We start from the raw sequence: 18,114 nt of genomic DNA, 5'->3' as shown, positions 1-18,114 counted from the left end.
CGACAATGGAACATATTACCTGGGGAGGTGGTGGGCTCTCCCACACTGGAGGCATTCAAGACGAGGCTGGACAGCCATTTGTCAGGGATGCTCTGACTTGGATTCCTGCATTGAGCAGGGGGTTGGACTCGATGGCCTTGTAGGCCCCTTCCAACCCTACTATTCTATGATTCTATGTAAGTTGGCCTTCCGCAACCACGTTCCCTCCAGATGTATTGGACTATACCTCCCATCATCCCTGGCCAGCATGGCCAATGTCTTGATGTAAGTGGTATAGTTTTCACTCTTGTTTTCATTTGACTCCTCTTGTAGTCTTGTTGCATCTTCGTTATCTACCATGGTGGGAGGGTGGATACGGGTGATCTGATCCTCTAGACATTCAGACCTGGGTTCCTAACAGCACCTGGAATCCCAGGTTGTAACAGTGTCTAAAAGTGCCTTTCATCAACTTTGCCTGGTGAGAAAATGCTATATAGTTTTACAAATCATTCCCATTGAAATGTTGCAATCCTTGAAAAACATAAATCCTGTGTCTCGGATCCATTGCTCTCCCTCTAGTATCTGACTGGGGATTCTGCTTGGATCTGGCCAAAGGAGGGGAAATGTGGAGAGAACTTTTGAGAATCCGATAGGCCAGAACAGGTCAGGTAAAAGTCTGAGTCCATGTAAAAGTTTGTGTTGGTTTTGCTCTCTGGCAGGACCAACTAGGAATCTGCTGTGGCTGGCGACAGGCTGCATCTGCCCTGCTCCATTCTCAGCTGCACAGGAGCCTGGTATGATAGGCTGCTTTGCAGGTTATAGGTTTCCTTCTTAGAATTCACTTCCCTGTAGGAACGTGTGCAATTCACAAGTGTAGGTCACAGCATGTGCCAATCAGATGTGCATTCAAATAGCTTTGTATACATGCAGCAATTTACATGTGTATTGCCTTATGACATGGGAATTGTACGATTTCATGCACGATGGTGACTTCCATGTAGGAAGCCAGGAATGCATAACATGTCTCAGAGTCTGAAATGGCACCTGGTAGCAGGTTGAGCCTCTGTGTTTAAAAATATATGTTGTAATGTTGTGCTTTTGGCCTGACAGAAAGGCTTTAACAGTGGCCTAAATTATATTTGCGTTTTGAAGTCAGTCATTCAGTAGAAGGTTGGGTTGAATAGCTATTTCTGGCCTGTTAAAGGAGAGAGTGAGCAACTGTCATTTACCCAGATGCTGATTACTGGAGTTGGGCAGCTTCACTGCAATTTGCTAACCTTGTTTACCAAACAAAACTGACCTCCTAAACCTCATTGTGTGACTTAGTTGTGTGATGGGCCAGCTTTTTAATGTCTTCTTTAAAGATAAAATGAAATGCGAATATAGTCTGTGACGGGGCTCCCTCAGTTATTCTTGCAGAGCGTTGCTCTCAGAGGCTGTGGTCTGGCTTGAATGCTCTTCCCCCTTTCCAGCCAGCTCTTGGGAACTGTCTTCCCACTTCGGCAAAGGAAGGAACAGTATATATGTTTTCTTTCATTAAATCAGCCACAAAGGGAGTAAAACAGCTGCTTCCAGTAAAGCTGGACATTGGGGAAAGTGGGGCCAAAGGGGCATTAATTGCTGGCCCGATTACACCCCTAGCAAGCACAGCCAGAGAAAGGGAAAACGCTCCAGAGTGATGAAGGGGGCTAGTAGCTGATCTTCTACACGCATCCACTTGGCAGGGAGAGAAGCGTATTTCTGTGAGGAGAATCTGGGACATAAAAAATTAGTTGTGCCATGAAGTGTTAGGAATAGATGTTCAATACGCTCTGTTCAATGCTAGTAAAAGAATTAACAAGTTGATAAAAATGACACCTGAAGTTAGCAAGAGTGACTGACTCTCTCCTCAGTTCATAATTTAATTGCTCACTCTTCCGTACAGGTCTGAATTGCTTTTATAGCCCTCTATGCATCTTCCAAGGTGCTTTGCTTTCTAGATCTCCTTCAACCTCTGTACCATCTCAGAGTGAGTACCTTCACCTGCATGCATGGGCACGCCCACCAACATGACAGTCTGATAACTGATGAAACTGGCTGTCAGTCAAAGCTCATGTCCCCAATAGGCCAGTTATTCTGCTACAATGGGGAGACCAAAAGTGTTGTGCTACTTTTCTGGGATTTGAGCTGTACCGTCAGTGCATTTATTTGCCTGCCTTCTTGAGATTCTCTCTATAGCATGCATCGGTCTTTTTTGTTTGTCTACTGAGCTTTTCTCAATTTTCTTCTGAGCCTTCAATTATGTCTCTGTACCTTATGTTCTCTTCCTTTTGGATTTTTCATAAACTCTGCTAAAACCACTTTACTGATTATTATTCTCTGTGTCTGCCTAGCAGCCATGAGTATCCTTGCTTTATTGTGGTTGGATTTGAAACCATAGTGACTAAAGAGTGGGAACCCAGATCATATCTCACCTCAGGCACAAACATCCTTCTTGGCCTGAATACAACCACTGTTTTCTCAGCCCCCAACAGCACTAACATTGACCAACCCTGGAAACCTGTTGTAAGGCCCGTTGTGATAGAAAGCTATTTATTTATTTATTTATTTATTCATTCATTCATTTATTTACAATATTTATATACCGCTCCTCATCAGAAGATTTTGGAGCGGTGAACAACATGATAAAAGAATAAAACAATGGTTAAAAGAGTTAAAACATTTTTTTAAAAAAGACAAATCCCAATGAAGTAGAGTTCAACAAACCACGGCTAGTCATGCAAGGAAAGCCTCTTGAAAGAACAACATCTTCAGGAGGCACTGGAAGGAACACAATGTTGGTGCTTGCCTGACCTCTAAAGGCAGGGAATTCCACAGGAAGAAGGGCCACCACGCTGAAGGCTCTTTTCCTCGTGGACTCCAACCAGGCCATAGGTCCATGTGGAACCACCAGGAACATGCCCTCTGATGACCCCAGTGACTGGGCAGGTTGGTAGGGAAGGAGGTGCTCTCTCAGGTGTCCTGGTCCCAAGTTGTTTAGGGCTTTGTACACTAGTACTAATACCTTAAACCTGGCCCGGTAGCGAATAGGCAGCCAGTGCAGTTCCCTCAGCAGAGGAGTTACATGCTGAAAAGGGGCACTCCGGACAACAGCCGAGCTGCTGCATTCTGCTCTAGCTCCAGCTTTCAGACCAGCCTTAAGGGCAGCCCCACATAGAGCGCGTTGCAGTAATCCAGTCTTGAGGTTACTAATGCCTGTACCACCGTGGTCAAGCTATCCCTGTCCAGGAAATGCCATAGCTGGCGAACCAGCCAAAGCTGGTAAAAGGCACTCCGAGCCACCGTGACCACGTGGGCCTCCAGCGACAATGGTGGGTCTAGGAGTACACCCAGACTATGGACCTGATCTTTCAGAGGGAGTGCAACCGCGTACAGAACAGGCAATGAACCTATCTCCCGGACCCAGGAACCACTCACCCACAGGGCGTCCATCTTGCCAGGATTCAGCTTCAGTTTACTGGCCCTCATCCAGCCCATTTCCGGGTCTAGGCACTGATCCAGGACTTGCACGGCCTCTCCTGATTCAGATGTCACAGGGAGATAGAGCTGCGTGTCATCAGCATGCTGATGGCATCTAGCTCCAAATCCCCTAATGACCGCTCCCAGCGGCTTCATATAGATGTTAAACAACATTGGGGACAAGATGGTACCCTGTGGCACCCCATAGCTCAATTGCCAAGGGGCCGAGGAATAGTCACCCCGTGTTACTCTCTGAAATCGGCCCCGTAGGTAGGATCGGAACCACTGTAGCACAGTGCCTCCAATACCCATCCCACGGAGTCGATCCAGGAGGATACCATGGTCGATGGTATCAAAAGCCGATGAGAGATCGAACAGAATTAACAGGGCTGCACTCCCCCTGAGTTGTACTGGGTCAGAACCTTGGTCCATCTAGCCCAGTATTGTCAACACAACACTGGCAGGAGCTCTCCATTCTTTCAGGCAGGAGTTTTTCCAACCAGGGAGCGAATATGGGACCTTCTGCATGCAAAGCAGGTGCTCCGCCCCTCAGCTACATGAAAGCACTCTGAATACTCTGAAAGGGAAGGGAACCCTTTTCACCTCATGGGTAACATACCAGGGGCTGCATGTATGGGGCCAAACCTAAAGTGGGCAGGGCCAAAGCCACCCATTTCCACCCACTCTCATACACATACACTCATACCACTCCCACACACTCACAGTCTCATATATAGCCAGTGTGGTGTAATGGTTAGAATGTTGGACTGGAACTCAGGAGTTCTGGGTTCTAGTCCCCACTCAGACATAAAGCTCACTGGGTGACTTTGGGCCAGTCACTGACTTTCAGCCTAACTTACCTCACAGGGTAAAATGGAGAGTAGGAAGGACCATGTAAGCTGCTTTGGTTCCTTGCAAGAGGGAAAAAAAAAGGCAGGATATAAATGAAATAATAAATAAATACATATTATCTTTCTCTCTCTCTCTCTCTCTCTCTCTCTCTCCCCCCTCCCTCTCTCGTGTGTGTGTGTGTGTGTGTGTACGCGCACGCACACTGCAGTGTGTGTGAGGGAAGAGAACAGAGACCGCAGGTCAGAGGCCCCATAGACCACATCTAGCTCACAAGCCACTGGCTCCCCACCCGTATTCTAAAGAGCTATATAAACATTGGCTGTTTTATTACTGTATTAGGTTTTTATTATAATGAATCTTTGCTCTCCTATTACCTTATTCCAAATTTTATGGTTGCAAGCTGCCTTGGGAGGGAAGGTGTCCTGAAAGGTGTCCTAAAAACATTTTAGGTAAATTAAAACAAATAAATAAGTGCCAGAGATTATTACATTTACTCTCTTGCCAAAGATCACCAGAAATGTTACGTCTGCATTAACAGAATTTCTAGTTGCTCCGTTTACTTTTTTTCACACTGGCCAGCACGGTTCCAGAATGCAGATTCTAGCCTTGTTTTATTTGCTGTAAATAGAAACCAACTATTATGTTAGCGTTTTTGCAAGATAGCTGCTTCCTGTTTTGCTTCCTGGCTTGCTTTCTTCCCTTTGATGTCCTCAGTTTGATTCCTTGTGATTTGATTTCACAGAATTCTGTATATTAAGCTTCAATCAAGCTTCAATATTAAGCTTCAATCAAGACATTAAGAATGTCTTAATTCTTCTGGCCTGCTTCTGGTTTCCCTTCTTCATGCTTCGGCTCTATCTGAGTTCCAGTGGCATCAGATACTAATACGTTTCGATGACAACTAGAGTTGGAAATTGTGTTGCACTATTTCCTTTCTCCTTCTTTTCCCCCTCTGTAGCAATAAATGAAAACAACCTGGAGGTGGAGAGGCTGCGAGAGGAAGGGGACAGTCTAGACTTCCAAACAGTTTCCCTTTCCTGACAAAGGCAGATCATGTTTCCTTCCTAAGGAACAGGGCTGTGAAGTCACCGATTTGTTTTCAATCCTGGTCTTCCTGAAAACACTTGAGTCAAAGTCTGACTGCAAAGAATGACTCAGAGGGACATCAACATATCAAAGGTAAATGAACAAGTTAAAGTTTCCTTCCCCTTCCTTGGTCTGCATGAAACACAGAGGTCTGTTCCAAGGTGGGAGGGTGAACTTTAAAAGGCAATAGGAAAGCAAAGATGTTTGTCATACGTCAAATAGTGATTATGCTTTTTATTCTGGTGTGCATGGAGTGAATTATTCTCACCATTTGGTGTAAATAGAATCCCTGTGACAAGCATTGTATTTGTTGTTGTTCAGTCGTTAAGTCATGTCCGACTCTTCGTGACCCCATGGACCATAGCACACCAGGCCTTCCTGTCCTCCGCTCTCTCCCGGAGTGTGCTCAAGTTCATATTCATTGCATCGGTGATGCTATCTAGCCATCTCATCCTCTGCCGTCCCCTTCTCCTTTTGCCTTCAATCTTTCCCAGCATCAGGGTCTTTTCCAGGGACTTTTCTCTTCTCATTAGGTGGCCAAAATATTTGAGCTTCAGCTTCAGTATCTGTTCTTCCAATGAGCAGTCAGGGTTGATTTCCTTTAGGAATGACTGATTTGACCTCCTTGCAGTCCAGTGGACTCGTAAGAGTCTTCTCCAGCACCACAGTTCGAAAGCATCAGTTCTTCAGCGCTCAGCCTTCCTTATAGTCCAGCTCTCACAGCCATACATTACTACTGGGAAAACCATAGCTTTGATTAGATGGACTTTGTCGGCAAGGTGATGTCTCTACTTCTTACTATGCTGTCTAGGTGTGCCATAGCTTTCCTCCCAAGAAGAAAGCATCTTTTAATTTCATGGCTACAGTCACCGTCTGCGGTGATCTTGGAGCCCAAGAAAGTAAAATCTGGAAACATTGTGTACCTGTATTATAATTATAGTAAGCGGAAAGAAACCATTGAAAATGATGAATGTTGTGGGAAGGAATAGGACAAGGTGAAACTGCTGGGAAACAGACCACCACAGGCTTTGTTGAAGATGTACTCTTCTGATATATTTGGTTTGGGAGGCGGGTGGCAGGGTAGGCAGTTACTCCATATAGAGACCGCCCCATATGGAGTGTTACAAGAATCCCTGTCTTGAAAGTACTGGAGCATGGATGACTGTGTATTCGTCTGTTTTATCCAAGAAACAGCATGGCTGGTAAACCATGTTAAAAAAAGGCACTCCTGGCCACCTAGGAATCAAACTGCAGTGCCATATCCAGGAGTATCATCATGCTATGAACCTGATTCTTCAGGGGGAGTGCAACTCCATCAAAAGCAAGCTTTATACCTAAACCTTGCTCAGCAGAACTCCCAACCAATGGTACTTAGGTTGTATCTGGAATGGGTCTCAGTTTGTTTGCCTACAGCCATTCCATCAGTGACCTGAGACAGTGGTTCACAATTTTCACTGTCTCAATAAGATCTGATGGAAAGGGAAGACAGAGCTGAGAATCATCAGCATATTGACGGCACCATAACCCAAATCTCTGGATTACACACCCACTCGTTTCATGTATACATTAAACAGCAAGGCAGATAAGATGGCTTTCTGTGACACCCTGTAAGCCAAAAGCCACACTGTGGAGCAATAGAAGTCCTAGCTCCACATTCTAACCAGCAATGCCACTACAGTACAGTGCTACTCGGCCCCACTACAGTGAGACATCCCCATGTTGATGCTGAAAGTTACTGAAAGGTCCAGGACAGCCAACAGGCTTACACTCTTCCTGTCCATCTCCAGATGCAAATCATCCACAAGGGTGACTAAGGCAGATTCACTCCTGAAGCCAGGTTGGAAGTCACATTGCAACGGTTCAGATAATCACTTCTCATCTAGGAAATATCAGTTCTGTACAGGGAATTTAGTGTCTCCATAAAGTGTTATACACGAGTGGCAGTGTTAAATAGTAATGTTGTTAGCACTGTTCATTTGAAAGATCAGTCCAGATGCATCATCTTGGGCAACATTCGTGAATCCTTCCTTTGCTACTAACATTTTCAATTATTGCCAATATATTTCATATTTCTTTTTCTGGTGCCAGAGAATCTTCATATCTTATACTGTTAACATTTGGGAGCTGTTGGATGTAGCATTTTTGTAGCAGCAGGGTCGTTTGAGGACAGAGGAGTTCACCAGGAATTAAGGGTAATAGTTTTCCAGTAACAAGCAACAAATAGAAATTTACTGCTGGAGAAGGGAGCCAGAATTTGCTCTCTGAACTTCTGTCATGGTTTGTAGGGGAAGTTGTAAGTGTCTGGATTTAGTGTTAACTTCCCTGTCTAAAGACTGGTACATCTTATGTTCATCTGAGGTCATTGTGAGAAAATAGAGCTACATTGCTTAAGCCCCAGCATTACAATAGCAACAAATTTGTCCTAGAGTGCTTGTCAGATATTACCATTGGACCTTTTCTGATAAAACTGCAGGATGGAGCATTCATTTCCTTTCTGGCATAGCAATACAGTAAGCAATCTTTCCTCAAGAATCTTAGCAGTAACGAACCTTTCAAGGGCTGTAAACTGATCAAGTTCTCTGTTCTCTGGGATTTCTTTGAAACTTGAGCCTAGTTTCATGGAATCCTTGAGGGATCCTTGGAAGGTCCCCGAGAGTCAACTCAGGAGAAACTCCCTTAATCTGTTGGGATTACTTCTAGAGTGATTATTGCGGGATGTATACATATGAAAATATTTCATCCATAATCGTTCCAGGAACCCATAGATATAAACACTGAACTGGACCTGAGGCTAATTCCTTTATGTCTAAGAGCTTTGCTTGATGTCAATGCAGCACAGCAGAGAGCAGACAACTTAAGAGGGAAGGAGATATGAAAGAAGCAGTGGAGTGTCCTCTTTCTCTGATCATGTCTACTCCCTCTGGTGTCTGAGGCTATAATCTGAAGCAGTAGAAAATGCCCACTGAACTTCAGCGAATTTGAACACACAGGATATATTCTATAGCCATTTTGGTAAATTGTAGTTGGGCATTCTTCTCCAGCTGTCAGCCTTTTTCGGCAAGGGGTTTGGGGAAATGGGGTTGTCAGTTGGGGGTTTCAGATCTGTTATGTTTTTAGTTGTTTAACAGAATTTTAAAGGGTTATTTTAATAACCTATTACCCATCACTTACATTTCAGGGTAGCCTGGGCTGTAAAGAGCTGAGCGTTTGGTGGTATCACTGGAGCTGTGTATTATGCTGTTATTCTGCACAAATATAGGGATGGATGGACTCACCCACACTCAGCTTCATCAGGAGCTCATTGAGTCGATGCCATCACCCACCCTTGCTTGCGGCAACGCGTGTGCTTTGTTGAGGCTTAGCAAGCTCCTGACGAAGCTGTGGGGCCACCCATCCTCCCTAGCAAGCCGCCACTGCCCACAGCAATGGTGACTTGGGTGCTTCTGGGTACGTAATCTTGTGTACTTGGCAGCCGTAAAGGGACCATTTACACAACATTGCAGGTGTGAGTGCTCCATTCACGCCTGTAATATTGTGTAAAAGGGTCCTTAACAATGCAACATTACCTGCTAGGAAGCACCTGAGCCACCATGGTTGTGCACAGTGGTGGCTTGCTAGGGAGGACGGGCAGCTGCCGGGTGCTCGCCAAGCTGCAGGGTGCTCGCCGAGCACATCCACGAGTGCCCCATGGTTTGGCGAGCAGGGTCCAGGAGGGCAGGTGTAGGGGATTCTGTTGGACTCCCCCCCATGGACTCTCACAACATCCCTACACAAATGCTATTAAAAATCATAAGGGGGCAGGGAAGAAAGAGTTAGAAATAAATAAATATTTCTTGGGTGAAACATTCAGTTTCCTGAGAACCTCAGCTTTTTCTTTTGCTCTGATGGTGAGGAGGAAGATGCACTTATTTGTTTTTGTATGCTGTCTATTCAAGCATGCATGTTTTTGCAGTAGCTGCAAGCTTTTTACATTTTAAAACCAGCATCATCATCATCATCGGTGGTGGTTTTAAAATCTTCTTCCTGCTGTACCCATTAGGGAGAAGCTGCTTCCCATCTCTCTTCTCCCTACCCCCCTTTTTGTGTGCTGACATTTAAGGCCAGGTATTTATAGACTTGTGTCTGTTTGTGTGGGTGTGTGTGTGTCTCCTGCCTCCTTTTGTCAGCTGTATGCTAGAACAGCACTCATTACTTCCAGTCAGCCCACATCCGTCACCCAAAGAGCCTGTGAAGCAGGTGCAACAGCATCAGTCAGAGGAAACCCTCAGATAATGTGCCGTTGGAGCAGGTGCATGAGGGTTCCTTGTTTTGTCACGTGACAGCCTCATGGCTGTTCATCAGCCACTGATGTTTGTTACATTTTCCCTAGTCAAGCAAGATCTTTACTTATAATGATTGCAACATATTGCTCATATCCTGTAGGTCATTTTGTCTCTCATTTTTAGTGATGTGGGGGGTGGGAGTAGGCATGAGAGGAAGAAACTGGAACCACAGTATAATAACTTGCAGTGACGGCATAGTTGCACTGAAAGGACTAAATCATTTTGCCTGTTTTGCAGTGGGAAGGCACAGTGGTTGGAAGAACTGTTACTTATTCTGATAGCACCACCTGTCTATGTTGTTTGGCTGTGGCCAACACACTATGTTGTTTAGCTTTAAATGTGCACAAGAATACCAAGCTTCCAGAGGGCTCGCAGCATGAAAGTATCATGTAATCATGAAAGTATTCTGATGGTTCAATGTTTTGCTGGTCATTTTCTCCCCCTGCTCAGTCTGTACTCAGAGTTGTGGGGGTGGGCAGCAGAGCTGGACTACCTCTCGCCCTTCCCTTTGGTCTTGTTGCACAGGGAAAGGGAAGAGTTGGGAAGGGTGAGACATATTGGGTGACCGGGCAGGACTGGAGAGCCAAGCCCACCCCTAGAATTTTGTCCCTTTTGAGGTTTGCTACTTTTATTTGGTTATGAATGGGTATATCCCCCTTCTGGGACTTTCAAAAAGAGTTCTTTGAGCAGTAACTTTTAAGAGTTGATGTGCATGAACACCTGGCTTCATAGGAGCTAATTTAGATTGTTCCCCATGGCCACTTGCAGCACAGGGCTGCGATGCCTCTTGTTACTGCATCACCACAAGCTTGTTTATTAACCTGCACAGAGATTTGGAGTATTCTCAGGGATAGACAACTAATTACTGATGATATTGCGAGTGGGGAAGAAGAGGTTAGGGCTTACCCTGACGTCTTGTTTGGTTCTTGTTAAGTTTTGTACTTAACAGTGCTTTACTTCTGCCTTCTTAAAGCTCATCTACTGATGATGTCTTGAGGCTAAAAATGAGAGAATGAGAAACTATATTGAAGCCAATCAGACCCCGGGTTATTCTCAGAGCTACAACACACAAACGTGAGGGAGTCCAAGTAGAAAGAATGAATATCTGCTACCCAAACTTCAAAGTGTTATAAGGTTTGAAACAAAGGGAAGAAAGAGCTAAGTGGCTCAGAGGTTGACCCCAGGATGGGTCAGAACAAAGGGAACAATAGTTTGGTTCTGGGGAATGAAAAGAAAGCTCAGGGAGATTCCTTGCCCCTTGATTGATTTACATCTAGCTAGCTATATGCAGTAGGATGGCACAATTTTCAAAAGAGAAAGTGTCATCAAGGGTGCTCAGGTAGTGCTTGGCTTTGATGACCTGACTGAGGGGTGGGGATACTTAAGGATTCAGCCAAATTTCTGTTCAGGGCCTTGGATTGTCCAATCCAAAGATACTCTTGTAGGTTGTGTGCAGGATGGTGGCATGGTAATCAGGCAGGCGTTTTGCATGTTTCCATAGTCACAGGGAACACCTCTCTTTCAACTAATTCAGAACAGCACATACATGCTATGGCTCTTGTGTCTCTGCGACAGTCCAGAGCCTTGCTAGCAAAGTTCCTGACAACTTTTCAGGCTGTGCCTTCCAGAACCAAAATGGTTTCTTGAGCCAAGATCTCAGGGTAATGCCAATTAAATACATAGTACACAATACACGTATCAGAGAGCCAACATATCTGAAGCTCTCTGCAACACCAGAGTACAGACTGGTCCTCTTGTTCTCTGTAAGGTGTCAGGCACATTGGTGATGCTGAATAAATAAATAATCCTCCTGAGGTTTACCATTTTCCCCAGTCCTGGGTAGATTACTTATATCCTAGTTACTTATACCAACTTTGCGTAAGTAAAATTCCTTTGAAGAACTATTCTGAAAACAACAGGATTTACTTCTAAATGAATGTGTTTAGCATTCAAGTATAGAATTAAAGGGGAAACCCAGTGCCTATCAGCAAGTTGTTTAATTTCTTTAGTGGTTTTGGATCATTTTGGGAGGTTGGAAACTAGATTAACTGAACTATTGCTCTGGACTCTTGTTTCTGTACTTTAGAATATAGATTTGTGTCTGCATCTATATATGTATCACAAAGCAACATTTGTGCTGGAGAAGTGGATTCTGATTACACTAATGTAACAGTAACTTCTGGTGACCATATGGTCCCAGTAACTTCATATATGTGTGCTGATGTCTGGAATTAAGTAGTTCTTGGTCTAGGACAGAAAACATGCTGATGGTCATTCAGGGGTCACTGAACGATTGGCCTATTTTGCTGCTTCATTGAACAACTTAGTTATCTCAACTACTCAAGTTCTCCATATGGGGAAAAAGGCAGAAAAGACTGGCTCATGCATCAGGAAATACTCAAAGGGAAGAAAAATATTTTCCAGGATTAATAATGTTAGTCAAAACATGAAAGAAAAGAAAAAGAATTGTGTTTGGAAAGGAAGAAGTACTCTGACAAGTGTGACCTCTGTTTTTCTCATGAGTCCCTGTCTTTGAAACTAAAGCTGCCTTTAATGTTCACCAGGTGTCATCAGGGTGTTCTACTTCCTTTCAAGATAGGAAATTTAGCTTTGCAGTTTCAGCATCTCTGACATTCTGCAAGTGAGTATATCCATATTCCTTTCAGCTGTACCTCAAAGGTTCAAAGGGCACAAAGAGGTTGAAAAATGACTTTTCCCTCTTGTTCCCTCCATTAAAGATATGGAATCACAAAACATGGTTTGTTCCTTTTAACAGCTAAGCAAAGGGCCTAGCATTTGGGTCTATGAGGTTCCAAATGGGGGCTCTTACCTGCTCTGCCTTTATTTCCTCTTGAGCTTGTGTTCTCTTTTCTACCTTGGGGTGAGGGCAAAATTTGTTTGCTCTGCATTTTAAATTTTCTCCAAATTTGCAATGCAGTTGTCCAATTAAAAAATGCATACATTAGGGAAAATTGCATACAGAAAGGCATGTCTTAGGGAAATGTGCATACAGAAATGTGTACGAATCTTTATAGGCACAAAAATGCATATGAGTTTTCATGCAGACTTAAAAAATAGCAATCAAAAACTGATGCAGAAACGGGATAGGGCGAACGTGTGCCTGAAATTTCCAGGGAGGAGATATGATCATGAAACAGGTGAACTCTTCTTCCCTTAAGTCACAGGCAGGGCTGGCATCAAGTGTAGGCAGGTTTGGGCACCTGCAAAGGTCCCACACCCTAGCAGGGACCCACTGACAAGAGCGCCCTGGATTTGCTCCACTTGTTCACCTGATTCCCGCTTTGGCCCAGACCACGGTGGTGGTGAGGAGGAGGAGCAGTAGATGCCACTGCCTACTTGCTCCCTGCTCTCTGCCTGTCAAGCAAGTGAAGGAGTGATGAGAAAGAAGATGAGGACCAATAATAGCCGGTGACACTGGCAGTGAGAGGATAGACTCACTGGAGGAAGGGGCCCGTTGAGGATGCCTCGCCCAAGGGCCCTCAAAAACCTGGAGCTGGCACTGGTTGTAGGCTTAACTTCTGCCAAGCCATAAGCAGGATGAATGTCCTGTAGCAAAGGGTCCTCACTGATTCCCACTGGGTTTGTAGGGTGGCTGCTTACTCACTTGCCTTGTCAATCCCAGCCTGATCTGAGAATAGCTTCTACTTTGTTCTAATGGGATTTCCCTCCATGTGACTTTAGGAGGAGTCAGAGGAGTTTTAGGAGGAGTTAGAGGTTTTAGGAGCAGTACAATCCACAAACCTTTGCACCCAGCAGCAGGCTGCGTACACACAACTGTGTGCAAAGGTCTCTGAATACCCTGCTATGGTGTTGGTGCTGGGCAAGGGCAAAACCTAGAATAAATTTAGGAGTGGGAGCTGAGCTCAGAAATGTTAGAAATGCTGTACTGAACCAATCTGGAGCTGGGTGTGGGTTGTCACGATGTCCTAACCCAGCCCTAGAACAAGCCACGGGTTTCAGGGTGGTTTGTAAACACCTCAGCCACCCACCCCTGCTGAATTCAGATGTCACGACAACCCGCACCCTGTAGGTCGCTCCCAACCAACACGCCCGGGGGGGGGGGGGGGGAATAAGCCACTGTAGCTTATTTTCCCTCTGTGATCATGTGAACCTGGTCTTTATGTTTATGAAGAGAACATTAAACACAGTTATTAGGATGACAAACAGGTTTTAAATCTCTTTCTAGATTGTATTTATGTATTTATATCATGTTTATCCCACCCTTTAGCCAAAAAGGCTTCCAAGGTGGCTTACAAGGTTAAGAAATACGACAATTTTTTAAAAAAAAAAACCCACTGTAGTCAGATCTATCCATGGAGACAGAGATATATAGTAGCCAAAGTACAACTTTTAAACCATAAAAAAGGAATAAAGTGAGATTGTGTCTGACTATCCTCAGTATTTAGAGCTTAGTTTAAAACTGGGGCATTAGGTCTGATATTGTAAAAGTTAAATCTGCATAGTGGCTTACAGGATGAGCCATAAATCAGACACTCCCTGAGTTGCATCTCCCTTCAGCCATGAATTCACTAGAGCTTCAATCCTGTATCAACTTACATGAGAGTAAGTCCCATTGAACTTAATAGTGCTTACTTCTGAGTAGATATGTATAGGATTCACAACATGTGGCCTTAGGACCCCCTCCCCCCCCCTGCACACACAGAGTTTTCACATCTTCAGCACTGGGGTAACACATGGGACCTGCAGTGTGGATTGCTCCTGTTCAGTGTGGCAACCAGCCATGCCTTCTTTCAGGATTCTCTATTTCAGTTCCCCTCCTGTCTCCCCCATCCCCTCTCTAAAAGACATTCAGCATTCTGTGGCCACTGAAGATGCTCAGACCTCATTGGGGCTGGGGGGCAGGGGGCACGGAGGTGTCTGATTAGGGTTCCCCCCAAAAATATTCCTTTTCTACTTCTGCAAACCTTGGAGTTCCCCCAAGCCTGCTGATACCTCCCTCTTATGTGTGTGTGTGGTGCTGTTTTGGCTACATAAGGAACAGTACTTACAGGTTGAACATCAGAAATAAAGAGAATGGTGACATGATTTGTCAGGATAATATTGATCTATCTTGTTAATGTATGTGAAGCACTTTAAACACTAAGGCACTATATAAGTGATGATTACAGATATTAGCAGTACTGCAATTTTTATAACTCACTTTCAATTTTTTATCAGTTTTTTATTGTGAGTTTCAACAAAACAAATGAAAGAACAACATAATTTTTTTAAAAAAATCACTAAAATAGCTACATACTTTAAATATCTATGTTTCAGTTATTGTTGTTGTTGTTGTTGTTCAGTCATTAAGTCGTGTCCGACTCTTCGTGACCCCATGGACCATAGCACGCCAGGCCTTCCTGTCCTGCGCTCTCTCCCGGAGCGTGCTCAAGTTCATATTCATTGCATCAGTGATGCTATCTAGCCATCTCATCCTCTGCCGTCCCCTTCTCCTTTTGCCTTCAGTCTTTCCCAGCATCAGGGTCTTTTCCAGGGAGTTTCAGTTATTACAGCATTCTAAAAAAGAAAAAAAGAATTGCTTATACATAAACTGCAATAATATCAGACCAAATATCCATGTATAGGTCCATTTCCAAGTGGGTATACCACTCTTTTGAATGCTGTTAGTGTTGTTACGTCTTCAATCCATAGCATTATAGGAGGTGAGCATTTATCCTGCCAGTGTTGTAGTATCAGTCTTTTGGTGGTCAAAAGGGCACAAAAAATTCATGTATGCTGACCATGTGTTAAATTCCAAGTAGCAGGTAAATAATTTAGAAGAACATGTACATCAGTAAATATTAAAGAGTATTCCAATATGAAGTTTATTTGCATGATAACTTCCTCCCCAAAGGAGGCAAGTATTGGGCATTTCCAAAACATATGATTAAAAGAAGCATTAGCTGTGTTACACCTCCAACCATTAGCTGGGTTAGACAAACCTTTATTAAAGAGACGTCATGGCATCCAATAGACCAAAAGCAATCATTTTTGTTGAATAAGACATAACCAAAGATCCATAGACACATCAGATACAGACACCAAGGCAGCAATCCATTGATTAGGCAAAATAGGACAATCCAGTTCCCTGTTCCATCCTTGTGTAAGACCCTGTGTTTTATATTTATTCACTTATAATAGGTATTCATAACCACAGATCGTGGGTTGATGTAGCTGGTCAGCTTCAGTAAGCATTTCCAATAGCATAGGGGACTCTAAGGCTGTAAAAGCAGTGGGACCGAATCTTGATTCTAACAAATGTTGCAGTTGCAAGAATTGCCATTCATTCAGCTGTAGCAGGCAAATCAAATTTATTGTGCAAAGCAAAAAATGGCAAAAACTCATCATCGGCATCCAATGATTGATCTAAAGTAAAAAATAATTTTATCCATCCAGGTCTGCCACAAAAACATTTTCTTTCCAATTTTTAAATCGGGATTTCCTGATAGTGTCAATTTGGCATGCGAAAATGCACTTTCTAGTCTTTCCTCATTGTGAGAAGATTGCTATAGCTGGTAGCCTGTGATAAACAGAGGACACTTTCAGCAGTGGGTTATTTCATCTGTTTTTTAGGTTTTAAATATTATAAGCCACACAAGATACATAGGAAAGATGCCCATTTTCACATCACCCCAGTTGCACGGAAGCTGTTGGGAAATATTTTGTTGGTGAGTACAGGATCCATATGGGAGAGATAACATATAGGAACACTTCCCCTGTTGTTTCTCGGAATTGCAGAGTCAGCACTGATGCGGAGAGACTGCTTTGGATTCAGCAGAAGGATGTAAGCATTTCTACAAAGTACATGTAAACACATACCACATGGAGCCATCATCATGGGGTAATGTTTCCTAGCAGCTTCCATGCTGCTGAGATGCTATTTAAACTGCCCTAATATAAAGCAATAAAAATAATCCTGGAGGCTTATTATTTTCTGTCTGTGCTCTTAATACTGCACAGAAACTATCTCATACTGTACAGTTCTAACAGCAATACATTTCTGCTAGGAAATTTGTCCTATACCACATCCATTGTTGTAAATGCTAGTTCTTTTTAAGTTTTGCATTGCTGATCAGTTTATAAAATTCTGGATCCTTGCCTCTGTTGTTGCTGTTGGTTATTTTTTCCTCTGGGCAGTTTAGCTCCTTTGCTATATGAAAAGGATCTCATGTGGAGTCTTTGGAATGCTTGACGTCAACTGCATTTAAAAGGAAACATGCATCCTTATTCTCTTTTCAAAGCCCTCAGTGTGTTCACCTTCATAGCACTTGGCAGAGATCATAAGTCATATGGGACCAAGGGAATTGAAATCTAGTCCCCAAAAGATAGAACTAAGCATGGTGTAATAAAGTGATGAGGTTTAGCAGTTCTTTCGGTTACACAAGTATAACCAACATACCTGTTACCAAGTGAAATTGTCTTCAGGCTCAAGATTGTTTACCAGATAGGGAAGCTACTTTTGAGGACACTATGAGGGTAAAGAAGATGGCCTGTGAGGAAGTTCAATGACCTTGGGGAAAGTCTTTTTTCTTTTTGTTTGGCTCTGATCGAGGTTGTAAGGTCAAAATCCTCCTGTTCTTTTGGTGAGAACACAAAATTCCTCCAGTTGTCCACACCCTTCTAAAGGAGTATACCCATTTTGTTACTATATATTCCCATTAACTATAAACAACACCATATGCCAAAGACAAAACTCTTACCAATAGCACTAAAACTATTGTTTTAACCATTACAAAGTTATAAAAATGCACTAACACAATTTTTAAAACCGAAGGCCTAAAAAGCCTGTGAGAATAAAAAGATCTTCACCTGGTGCTGAACAGACCACAATGTAGGCACCAGACAAGGGCAATCCACAACTGGGGTGTCACCACTGAAAAGACCTCTCCTAATCTACTGAAAAGGCCCTAATCTACTGTTAGTCAAAATCTGTTGTCAAGGGTGTTCCTCGAGGAATCTTCAAGGAATCTGAAGGATGGAAATGAGCCATCTGTCAGGGATGCTTTAACTTAGATTCCTGCATTGAGCGGGGGGGTTGGACTCGATGGTCTTGTGGGCCCCTTCCAGCTCTACTATTCTATGATTCTGTGAGCCCTAATTCAAATCAGAGTGCCACAGAAATGTGTAGCCAGAAAAGTGTAAGTTGATTCATCTACATTGTGGCACCGTTGAATATCCCTCTAGTACAGCTCCTATTGGCAGGAACACTGAAGAATTTAAAGAATTGCATTGAGGGAAGTATTCTGCCAGGTGTAACCTTTACAGGATGGTACAGGATGGTACATCCTGTTACATCCTGTAACAGGATGTACCATGGTACCATGAATAATGGGTGAAGCTGTACCTGGTGAACACA

At 43.6% G+C, this 18,114-nt stretch overlaps 1 long non-coding RNA gene across 1 annotated transcript in view; it reads left to right on the top strand.

The window, feature by feature from the left end:
* Positions 1 to 18,114, top strand: part of LOC146347221 (uncharacterized) — a 380,000-nt gene that overhangs the window by 290,902 nt on the left and 70,984 nt on the right. The window contains exon 5 of the long non-coding RNA XR_014790201.1: positions 5,288 to 5,508. This is a non-coding gene — a long non-coding RNA (uncharacterized LOC146347221). The remainder of the gene's footprint in view (positions 1 to 5,287; positions 5,509 to 18,114) is intronic.

Source organism: Heloderma suspectum, chromosome 4, assembly GCF_057233095.1.
Source record: "Heloderma suspectum isolate Gila_16-S chromosome 4, 16-S_ref, whole genome shotgun sequence".
Classification (NCBI taxonomy): Eukaryota; Metazoa; Chordata; class Lepidosauria; order Squamata; family Helodermatidae; genus Heloderma; species Heloderma suspectum.
This window is presented reverse-complemented; position numbering and strand designations above follow the sequence as displayed.